The 10,452-nt window shown below is 45.8% G+C and overlaps 1 protein-coding gene across 1 annotated transcript in view; it reads left to right on the top strand.

The window, feature by feature from the left end:
• Window positions 1–6,622: 6,622 nt before the first annotated feature.
• The window catches only part of LOC142803900 (uncharacterized), a 96,094-nt gene continuing 92,264 nt past the window's right edge, over window positions 6,623–10,452 (top strand). Inside the window, exon 1 of the mRNA XM_075890190.1 lies at window positions 6,623–6,712. The gene's annotated coding sequence lies outside the window, so the exon portion shown is untranslated. The remainder of the gene's footprint in view (window positions 6,713–10,452) is intronic.

The following is a 10,452-nucleotide window of genomic DNA, read 5'->3' as shown; positions in this document are numbered from 1 at the left end:
GTTGTGAACAATGTTTTGTACCAAGAGGCGCGCTTACCAACCTTGCCTTGTCGATTCCGTATCCTGACAGTTCAGGCTTATCTAAAATTTTATAGCTATTCAGTAAGACGATCAGAATATGTATTCATTACCGACCCAGACTCTTTCTTTCTTGCTCATTAGCCACGTTTTCATACACCACAAATTAATTTTGTCCAGAAGCAACTAGACAGAATAAACGTAAAAATTCGAGATATACCAGCAGCAAAAGAGCCAAATCAAAATCTCATCATAAAATATGATGACATTTTTTCCTGTAAGCCTAAATTTCAATCACACCGGGTCCTAAATAGCCGCTTGCAAGATTACCTTGCACACGTGGAAACAAATAATGTAATAGCCACTGATGCTTCAGTAATAGATGAGAAGGCAGGAGTCGGTATTTACTTTACTTCACTTGACTGGTCGTTTTCAGTAAGACTGCCAGACTTTACACCTATTTTTGAAGCTGAACTTTTGGCAATCGTTCTAGCACTACAAAAACTAACTTTGGACGCCCACATTGCAATAGTACTTACAGACTCCCTGTCCGTATGTACGTCACTGACAGCTTCATCTCAATCAGATGCATTAAGGACATTCCTTACGCTAATTCCTCCACAGCTTAAGCTCTTAAAATTATTATGGATACCTGGACATTGCGGGTTAGAGTTAAATGAAATGGCGGACTCAATAGCTCGAATGGCATTAAATGGCCCAATAGTTTCTGTGCTTCCGGGGCTGCCCAGTATAACGGCTATAAGATATCAAAAATTTGCACTGAGTCATAGTTGCCATAGAATCAGTAACACCAAGCACTGAATTTAGACTTTTGAAATATCGATGGAAATCCGGCTGGTGTCATACTAGACAACTGGAAGTCATGTTAACAAGACTGCGATGTCGTGTGCCCCTTTTGAATCTATATTCACACAGGGCTGGTCTGGGAATATCTCCCCTATGCAGCTTTTGTACAGATCTGGAATCAATAGACCATTGTTATTTTGTCATGTCACCGTTACAGTTTATTGAGAAAACGTCTTCTTGCAATCCCATTTGCTAACCTTGGGCTGCCCTTCACCATTGAGAAAATACTCTCTTTTGGTGCTTCGGTTCTGGGCTACAGCCACAGCAATGCCTTTAATGCTGTTTGCAGTTATCTTCGTGAAACAAAACGAATGCGCCTCTAAATTCCAATTTGCATATTTGTTATTATACTATTATTAAGCAAATTCTAAACATCAATTTTAAACGTGTTCGAAATTACTTCAATTTCAATTCGAGATATATCTTATTCTGTCTGGTCGAAATGGCAAAAAAAATATTGCACTCTTTCTGTATTTACGCGTGCTTTATCCTCCTCCTGTTAGGATTACGTATCATTCGAAAGGCTTTAAATTTCATATCCTCACTTCTTGGCCTATCCCCCTGAGTGGGCAAGAGCCATAGTGGAGGCATCATCATCATCAAAGGAAATAAAATTGTGGAAGGGGTATTTTTTCTCCTACCCTGAATTGGTACTTTATATTTGCCTTCCAGATTTCGTGTCCTTCTATGAAGCAGAATTTTGGGTGATAATTCTAGTTCATAAAATATTAGCAGCAGTAAGATCGGCAGTATTTTGACGGGTTGAATATCAGTATGTGCCTCTCTTACTTCAAACTAGAACTCGCATCCTCAGAGTGCTTTCAAAACAGCAGTTTCCTTGTTCCAGGGCATAAGGGACTATTTGTGAAAGAAATGGCAGATGCGTTGGCAAAGTCTTTTTTATATGGCCTGGTATTGGGTCGTACCGGCATCCAAACTCCTAATAGGCGTTTGATCAAGAAGCAAACTGCTGTTAGAAGAATTTCGCGCACCTTCATTAACGCCCACACCAAAACTCAAGCACTTCATGAATCATTGAAATAGCAAAAGATGTCAAACTTGAGGAATGGAATTCGCAATCACTGGACTGCGTTGTAAAATTCTGCAGCTAAATTTTCATTTACACAGAGCTGGTCTGGTGCCCTCCCCTCGTTGTTCATTTTGCGTATTAGATGAGTCAACGGAACATTACCTCACTTCCTGTAATATATATACTGCCTTACACAAAAACCCTTCCGGTGCCAATTGTTGCCTTGTCCGAATAGGCTTAAATGCGCAAAATGTGCTTTTTGTCAGAGCTTTGTGTCTGTGCCAGAGCGACAGGAAGAATACTGTCACATTGCAGGATTTCGTCATAAGGTTCAAAGAAGTTTAAGTGTTGGAATCTTTCTTCGGTAGATTTTTATTACTTTTCCGTATTGATCCCTAATTCAAATGTGCCGCTTCATTGTATTGCACTACAGTTCGAATACTATTCCACAATAAATTCACCTTGTTTTATTGTTTTTTTCTTTTTCGTAAATAAATCAATCGTAACAATTTATTAAAAAGTCCTTCATTAAAAATATCTTGTTCTTGCCACTTTTTTAATTAACTTGACGTGACGTTGTATAGCCTTCACACGTTGGCTACAACAAGCTTTCTTGGCCAATCTCCTTTAGTGGGTTTGTGTCAGCATTCACAAGCAACAAAAAAAAAAACCGTCGCTGATTTGCAATTTATTGTGCCTTCTACGTTTTCTTTATTTCTGTTTTCGCATTTTCTTTATTTTCAACAAAGGTAAGGTTCACCGACTGGCGAGACTTGCACCCTGTAGACAGTGCAAACACTGCGACTCTACAGTCGCCTTTAATCATACACTACACGGATGCAGAGGCATAGTCAACTATAATGCGAGTTTACAAAGACATTAACAGTGACAACCACCCTGCGCGATGGGAGCTCGCGTTGCTCAGCTTGGACATGAAGCGCGAACTCTCGGCCGTCAAGCGAGCAGAGGAAGTTATCATGAGCCAGGAACCATTTACTGCAGTCTAGGTGGCATCCAGGCCTCTTTCTTCCCTTCGCAGGGCACTAAATAAAGTTATTTTATCTGATCGGTCCAGAGAGACGCGACTGTCGCGAAGTGTGCTCATCCCCCGTTTGGGACAGGCAGGCTAAGCCTGATGGCCGCATCATGCTTTTTCTGGAAGGCTCATAGCTGACCTCCGTTGTTGGGGCTTCAAATGGCTCTAGTATGTTGGCTATAGTTTGGAGGTGAGAAAAGCACCGCCTGAAACTGCATCGGAAGCGCCGCAATGCTGCTTGTTGTGGTGTAGGTGGAAGCACGTGTAAAAGTCTCACCACACGTACCTAAAGCCCTACGCTTCGTAAAAGTACCGCCATCTGTTTTCCCCCTCGCCGCCTCCTCTCCGGTGCGTTGCTTTCTTTTAAGACGATAGTCTTTCTTGGGGAACTTCAACGCAAAAATTTTGGGTCTGTCTGTCTGTCTGTCTGTCTGTCTGTCTGTCTGTCTGTCTGTCTGTCTGTCTGTCTGTCTGTCTGTCTCTACATTTGTCTAGTTGTCCCTTCTTAACGACGCCGGGTACTTGAAACGGCCGACTCCACCCGCAGCATCCACCATGCAATGTTGCACAAGGTTTAGCGTTCATACTTGTGCAATTGTCAATTAAAAAGCAATTATTGCGCATGTCTGGGGCACCACAACAACACGTATATATTCTGCATGTGCGTATTTTACTAGAAAAGGCATACATAAGTAATTTCTGAGGACCGTAGCGCTTATCACGCTGCGCTTACCATGCAACGCTTGCACGAGAAGGCGATCGTTTCCAACGCTTTGCTAAGACGACACGACGGTGGCACCTACCCGTCGCCTTGCGTTCCACACCTTATCACCTCTGAGACGGGCGCGCACACCCGTCTCAGAGCCACGCGCTTTGTTTTCTAAAAAATGGCAGATACCACGAACAGTGTGAATCGATGATATGCGAAGCACAAATGAGGAAGGTGGATATGTCACTTCAAAATCGCCACAACGTTACGAAGTAAAGGTAAATTATGCCGCACACGACTTCCACGTCATGATTATCATGTTTGGGTGTGTCGTTTACCTTCGTCATTTATTCACGTCACGAGATGCCAAACTCAGTATATGTGAAGCTAGCGAAACGGCCATGAGCACGCTATGAACATGGTATGTTTTCATGTTCTTGCATGAGACGCGAGTCATGATTATCATGTTTGCACCAGTCATATACCTTCGTCATCCACTGACGTCACGCCACACCAAACTTGGTATATGGGGAGCTAGCGAAACGGCCACGAGTGCATCATGAAGAGCCTAATATACTCCACCGCGACGTTGACGCGCGCGCACGCTGGGAACAGCGGCGCTATACGTTAGCAAAACGCGACAACTCTATAGTCTCACACCAGGCGCGACCGGTGCGACCAGCGTCCACTGGCACAGCCCAATGGCAACTGGCTCGAAATGCGGCATGTTGCATTTCGTGCCGGTGCGTTACGCGGAAAACACTGCGTCTCCCTCTTTTCATGACGGAGGGACACCGGAAGCGCTAAAAAACGCATGCGCCAAAGCAACGCGGCGTGCCGCGCGCCTGCGAGTATAATGCAGGACCGGCGCCTGGCGTGACCACACTGCAAAAACTTTTACACCATAAAAGATGTAACACGGGCGTACGCATTAAAAGCGCCCATTTGAACAACCTTCTTACATTCCAATTTTAAAATATGAGGTGTTCGTGAATAAAAAAACCCTCAAAACACCCCGTTTACACCCTTATGTTTGGGGTGTAATGGACAAGGCTACAAATGATTTATATATATGTGGGGTTTAATGTCCCAAAACCACCATACGATTATGAGAGACGCTGTAGTGAAGGACGCCGGAAATTTCGACTTCCTGGGGTTCTTTAACGTGCACCCAAATCTGAGCACACGTGCCTAAACAAGGGTATACGAATGCACGACATTTTCGGGCCCTTTTGCTTACACTGTTAGTATACATTAACCATCTTGATACCAGCAAGGCTCCTACTACTAGCTGCTTGCTAGTCTAGTAATGAATCGAAGCAGAAAGTAATGTGACTGAAACGCAGTTTTCATCGATAAAGCACGCAAACTACTATAAGATGGAACATACAATAGGAGCGCCACTTGTTCAATAGAGTAAGGGCCAATTCTCCTGTACCTGTTTCTTTCATCTATGTAATTTGCGTGATAAGTCAACACTCACAAAGTGCACTGATTTGCCTGAACAAGGTAATGGGGCGCACATTGGTGTAGCCTTGCATAGAACACTCCCCCACCCCTCCCCCGTCCCCCATAAGATCGAAGCTTTTAAAGCTGGAGATAAAACGTCCGCCACCTACAAAAAAAAAAAAAACAACAACAGCACTGTTGTTTAGCCATAACCACCACCTTAGCAGGCCATCAGGTTCCGTAAAAACGAACATGGACGTTATGTATTTTTAGCCGGCACGTTTTATTTATTTACTGGAGCGAATATTCCTCTTCATGTGTCCTTAAAAGTACGTCATTGAAATTAGTAAGAGGACACCGACCATAAAGAAAAATGCATAAAAAGGACATTTCGGTGACCTTGACGCAGCCTTGCTCAGAATGACGGGAGCCTTGTTGACTAAATTGCAAAGAAAGCTCTCCTCAGGGGAGCCGAAACGCATTCTAAGGTTCTCTCTCTCTCTCTCTCTCCGTTTTCTTTTTTTTTTTGTGGATCGCCTTTTTTTTATTTATGTAACTTCCCCAGCTGACTTACTGCGGTCAAAACTTTGCTTTTTAGGTAGTGAGAAAACAACACTGTTGAAATCATTTTCAGCCACGGTCTTGTTCCAAGGACTGCAAGCTAAATACAAATGTATTGTCGCAACGTGAAGACAGAAGTAGTAATTAACAGGTTGAGAAAGTAGCAGCAGGTCAGTATTTTTATTTACTGCGCGCCAGAGCGTTCTTCTTCTTTCTTGTTATTGCTTGCTGCACAAAAGCGTTCAGATGCGCGTATGCGCTGTCGTCTTCGTCTTCCTAGCAGTACGCACGTGGCAATATGTTGTCATCGAATAGTGTGACGGCCGATGCATGCAATGTTACAATGTCTTTACTGAAATGAAAGTGCTGATAAAATATCGCCTGCGTGACCCTGAATGTGCAGTCCCTAAAGACCCATAGAGCTAAGCAAAAAGCATGAGCTTAGGTTTTTTACCAAAATTCACTACATTAGGTCGGTAAAGGTGCGCTAAATATTGCTGCTGAATATTACAAATGCGCGTTCTGACTAGTAGCTCGTGCTGGAAGCACTGCACCATCGCAATGTTCACTGCAATTCAGATGCACTGTTGAAGAACAAGTATAACGCAACAAATCACTGCCGCAAAAAGAAAAAAAAAGCAGCGCCCGCGTTATCAGCAGAGGGCCGGAGCTAGCGTTAAACCGCATCTAGCCGGTCTGAGAGCGCCACAAGGCGCCATCAAGTCTCGTCGCCTAGACAACCTTGGCGGCCCGCCTTCCTTCGTGGCTGCCCGGTATTGCTGCGCGTCGGGCGCACAGCGCGGGAAAGGGACCGACATCGTCTTACATGTCACTGCGTGCGCTGGCGAAAAACCCTCCCGTGTGTGTGTGTGTGGTGCAGTGGCTTCTCGATCGGTAGAGTTTATTAGTCGGTGTTTAGTTTGAAATGTGTCTGTGCTCTGTGCTCGACCTGTGTATTCTGTCAGTGCCGATTATTGCGAAGGTGCACCATCCTGAAGACTGGACCTGTGGATTCATATTGTGGAGCACTCGAAGTAAAATAGTGAGTACGCTCTCACGTTGTTCCGTTCAGCGCTTTGTTAACTGCGTGAGCACGAGAATAACGCCTTCAAACTATTTTGTTTTCAACCAGTTGATGACAAATCAGCATTTGTTTACTTAGCGAGAACATTTGTCCGAACTGTTTCACGGGGATGATGGCGAAGTGTGAATATGGGCAAGTTTTTTTTGCTTGTTTGTTTGGAGTGCAAAGCAAAGTGAGGGTGCGCCGCTGAGGTTCAGCGAATAAATTGAACAGATTTTTGCGGTGTTCTTTGTTGGCAGCCGTTTTTAACGGGGCCCGCTCGTTATGCACATTAATTTTAGTTTACTAATTAATACATGTGTGGGGACGGCGCCTGTTAGCTCTAAGCATCAACCGTATCTAAGACGCATATGCTTGGGCATGTTGGTAGTTCATTTGCTCTTTTTTTTTTCTTATTGCACAAAAAGACCGAGAACGGAAAACAAGGGCGTGGTGTCCGTGACTAGGGAGCCTACATACGCCGCGCGGCGCCTTCGTCGTTTAACGACGAAGGCGCGGCGTATGTAGGCTCCCTATCCGTGACGTTCTTTTCGGTTCTTTTTCGTTTTGTGCGCTAGCACTACCGTGATAACTCGGGTTGATGCATCGGGTGACAACACAGCATATTGCTTCGCGTTAGGTGCGCTTCACGAAGTTTGCCTACTTGCTAATACATTCAATTTTGTTAGAGAGAGAGAGAAATAACTTTATTCGGTTGAAAAAAAGGGGTTTAGGAGCTAGATGGGTGGGGCCCCATGTCCAAGGCTCCACTGGCTTGCGCCGCCTGCCGGACGTGGTCCAGGAGTGCTAGTTGCACCTCCGGGTCCGAGCTAGCGAGGAGTGCCTCCCATTGCTCCCAAGAGTTTTCCATTCTATACATACGCTGTAAGCGATCAAGTTCATTTGGCCGTTTAGCACAACTCCACGAGATATGGTAAAGGGTCGGTGGCGAGTCGCGACACCACGGACAATCGCGCCCATACAAAGTTGGATGAATTTTGTGCAGTCGTAATAAATTTGGATAAACTCCCGTTTGAATTTTACGGAGGTCTATGGCGTCTTCCCCTTTAAGAGATTTGTGGGGGGCGCCATATTTCTGCCGCGTGTATCGCTGGTGAGCAAGAAGCTCTCGCGGAGCCATCCGAGCCGGGTCGTTTTCCTCCTCCTCGCGAAAGCCGTCGTTGCTGGGTGGTGGTAACAGCGAGAAAGGCTGCTGCTCCGCTCGGTTCGTGAGCGCTCGAGCTAGAGCGTCCGCCCTCTCGTTACCCTCTAGGCCTGCATGTCCAGGGCTCCAGACCAACCTATAAGTGTTGCTCAATTCGCCGCCTAAAAATTTGCAAATGTTTAATGGGAGGCGGTTTTTCGTGAATAGCCGGCACGCCTCTTGCGAATCTGAGAGTATGGTGATGTACGTCTGGCCGTCGCTGCGCTCTTGACTTTTAATCGCCAATGCGATGGCGAAACACTCGGCCTTGGTGATCGATGTAGTGTACAGTGATGCGCTGGACGCCATGCTTCTCGTGTCACTGCTTACCATTGTGACGACGCAGCGCTTCCAGTTATACCTGGAAGCGTCAACGTATAGCACGTTCTCATTGCCTCTAACTAATTTTCTGATCCATTTTACACGCTCCTCTCGCCTTTCATGATGCCGCTCCTTGGTCATGTTCCTGGGAATAGGGGCGATCGAAATATGTCGTCGGACTGGGTCTGGTACGTCCACCAGCTCCTCGTCCAAGTTTTGGGGTTGGGGTGTTATACCCTCCCTCATCAGTATCTCTCTTCCCGACTTCGTCTGGCTGAGGCGGTTGCGCTGAGAGATCAATGTTGCTGCTTTCAGTTCAGCGTACGTGTTATGCAGGCCGATCTCGAGAAGCCTCTGTGTCGGAGTGCTTATCGGTAAGCCTAATGCTGCCTTGTAAGCCCCTCTGATGATAGAATCTACTTGCTCTTCCTCGCTCTTGTTCAGCGTGTGGAAAGGCAAGCTGTATGTCAATTTGCTCATTACGAGCGCCTGCACTAATTGGACAGTATCACTTTCTTTCATGCCCTTTTTGTGGAAGGTGATCCTCTGAATCATCCTAGCCACTTGTTTAGTTGCTGATTTAAGAAGACCGATAGTGTGATTTGCACTACCGTTGCTTTGAACCCAGAAACCCAGGATTCGGGCAACGGTGACTTCTTTAATTTTCTGCTTTTCGATTTCAATTTCTATTCTTCCGTTACTTTTGTAGCGTTTGCTGTGTATTCTGATCACCTCCGATTTTTCAGGTGCGCAGCTGAGACCACTGGTTCTGGCAAAGTTTTCGACAGCCAGTGCCGCCTCTTGCAGAGTCTACTCTTTGCTGGCCAGGGACCCCCGTGTGGCCCACAAAGTAATGTCGTCCGCGTAGAGGGTATAACCTAGCTGTGGTACACAATCCAAGGCCCGAGCGAGTCGACGCATGGCGATATTAAACAACAGAGGAGATATTATGGCTCCTTGAGGCATTCCCTTGTTTGGCATTCGGAATGGCTCAGACCTAACGCTTGAGATACCAATTGTCGCCTCCCGATCGGTGAGAAAATCTTTTATATAGTTATATATCTTTTTCCCGCAACCAATTATATTTAGGTCTGAGAGTATAGCTTCATGAGAGATATTGTCAAAAGCTCCCTTTAAGTCTAGAGCAAGCAGCAAATGCTCTCCACCTTTGAGAACACCCTTGAGTACCTCATCTTGTATCAGGAGGAAAGTGTCCTGTGTTGAGAGACCACTGCGGAAGCCCAGCATGGTGGCCGGAAACAGCCCCCTGTCCTCTATGAAATTCTGAAGTCTGGTCCGAACGACCCGTTCGAAAAGCTTCCCCATACATGACGTAAGTGATATAGGTCTGAGCGCCTGGAGGGAGGGCTTTTTTCCGGGTTTCGGAATGGTTATAATTTTGGCGGTTTCCCATTCCGCAGGGACCTTTCCTTTGAGCCAATAGTGTTCATTGAATTGTTTTGTCATCCCTTCGATGGCTTTGTCGCTAAGGTTTCTTATCATAGCATTCGTAATTTGGTCTTCACCGGGGGCTGTGTTCCTCTTGGCTGCCTGAGCTGCCGCAAAGACCTCCTCCTTTGTTATCGGCTCGTCTAGTTTCTCATTTCTAGCTCCACTGAAACTCATGTGATTAGCCGAGTTACTTGGTGGACTATCGCCAATGTATCTCTCCTTGAGGGCTTTCACGAGATCGTCGTCCGTGCCTGGAAATGTTTCTGCGATTTTCTGCAGTGTTCTGCTTGTCGTGGATTTGGACTTGTTTGGATCAAGAATATTTCTTAGGATGGACCAAGTTTTCGCGGTGCTCAGTGTGTTCTGAAGCGAACTGCAGAACTTGACCCATCCCTCGGTAGCCAATTTGCTGGCATAGTCGTTTGCTTCCTCTGCAAGAACAGCGATCCTACGCAGTAGTGTCCTATTCAGGCGTTGACGTTTCCAACGCTTTAGTAGGCTGCGCCTGCTCTCCCATAGGTGTAGCAGATGGCTGTCTACTGCTGGTGTCTCTACGTTTCTGGCTATTTTCTTCGTAGTGATGGTGTGTACCGACTTTATGTACTCCGATTATGCCTCTATTGAGTTCGGTACAGAGTCGGGTGGAGAATCTCGTTTCCTAAACTCAGTCCAATCTGTGATCGCCGCGTCGCCTATCAATCTACGCATTTTGGGTGTCGATATGGAGACGCTTATAATGTAA

The sequence above is a fragment of the Rhipicephalus microplus genome, chromosome 3, assembly GCF_043290135.1.
Source record: "Rhipicephalus microplus isolate Deutch F79 chromosome 3, USDA_Rmic, whole genome shotgun sequence".
NCBI classification, from domain to species: domain Eukaryota; kingdom Metazoa; phylum Arthropoda; class Arachnida; order Ixodida; family Ixodidae; genus Rhipicephalus; species Rhipicephalus microplus.
This window is presented reverse-complemented; position numbering and strand designations above follow the sequence as displayed.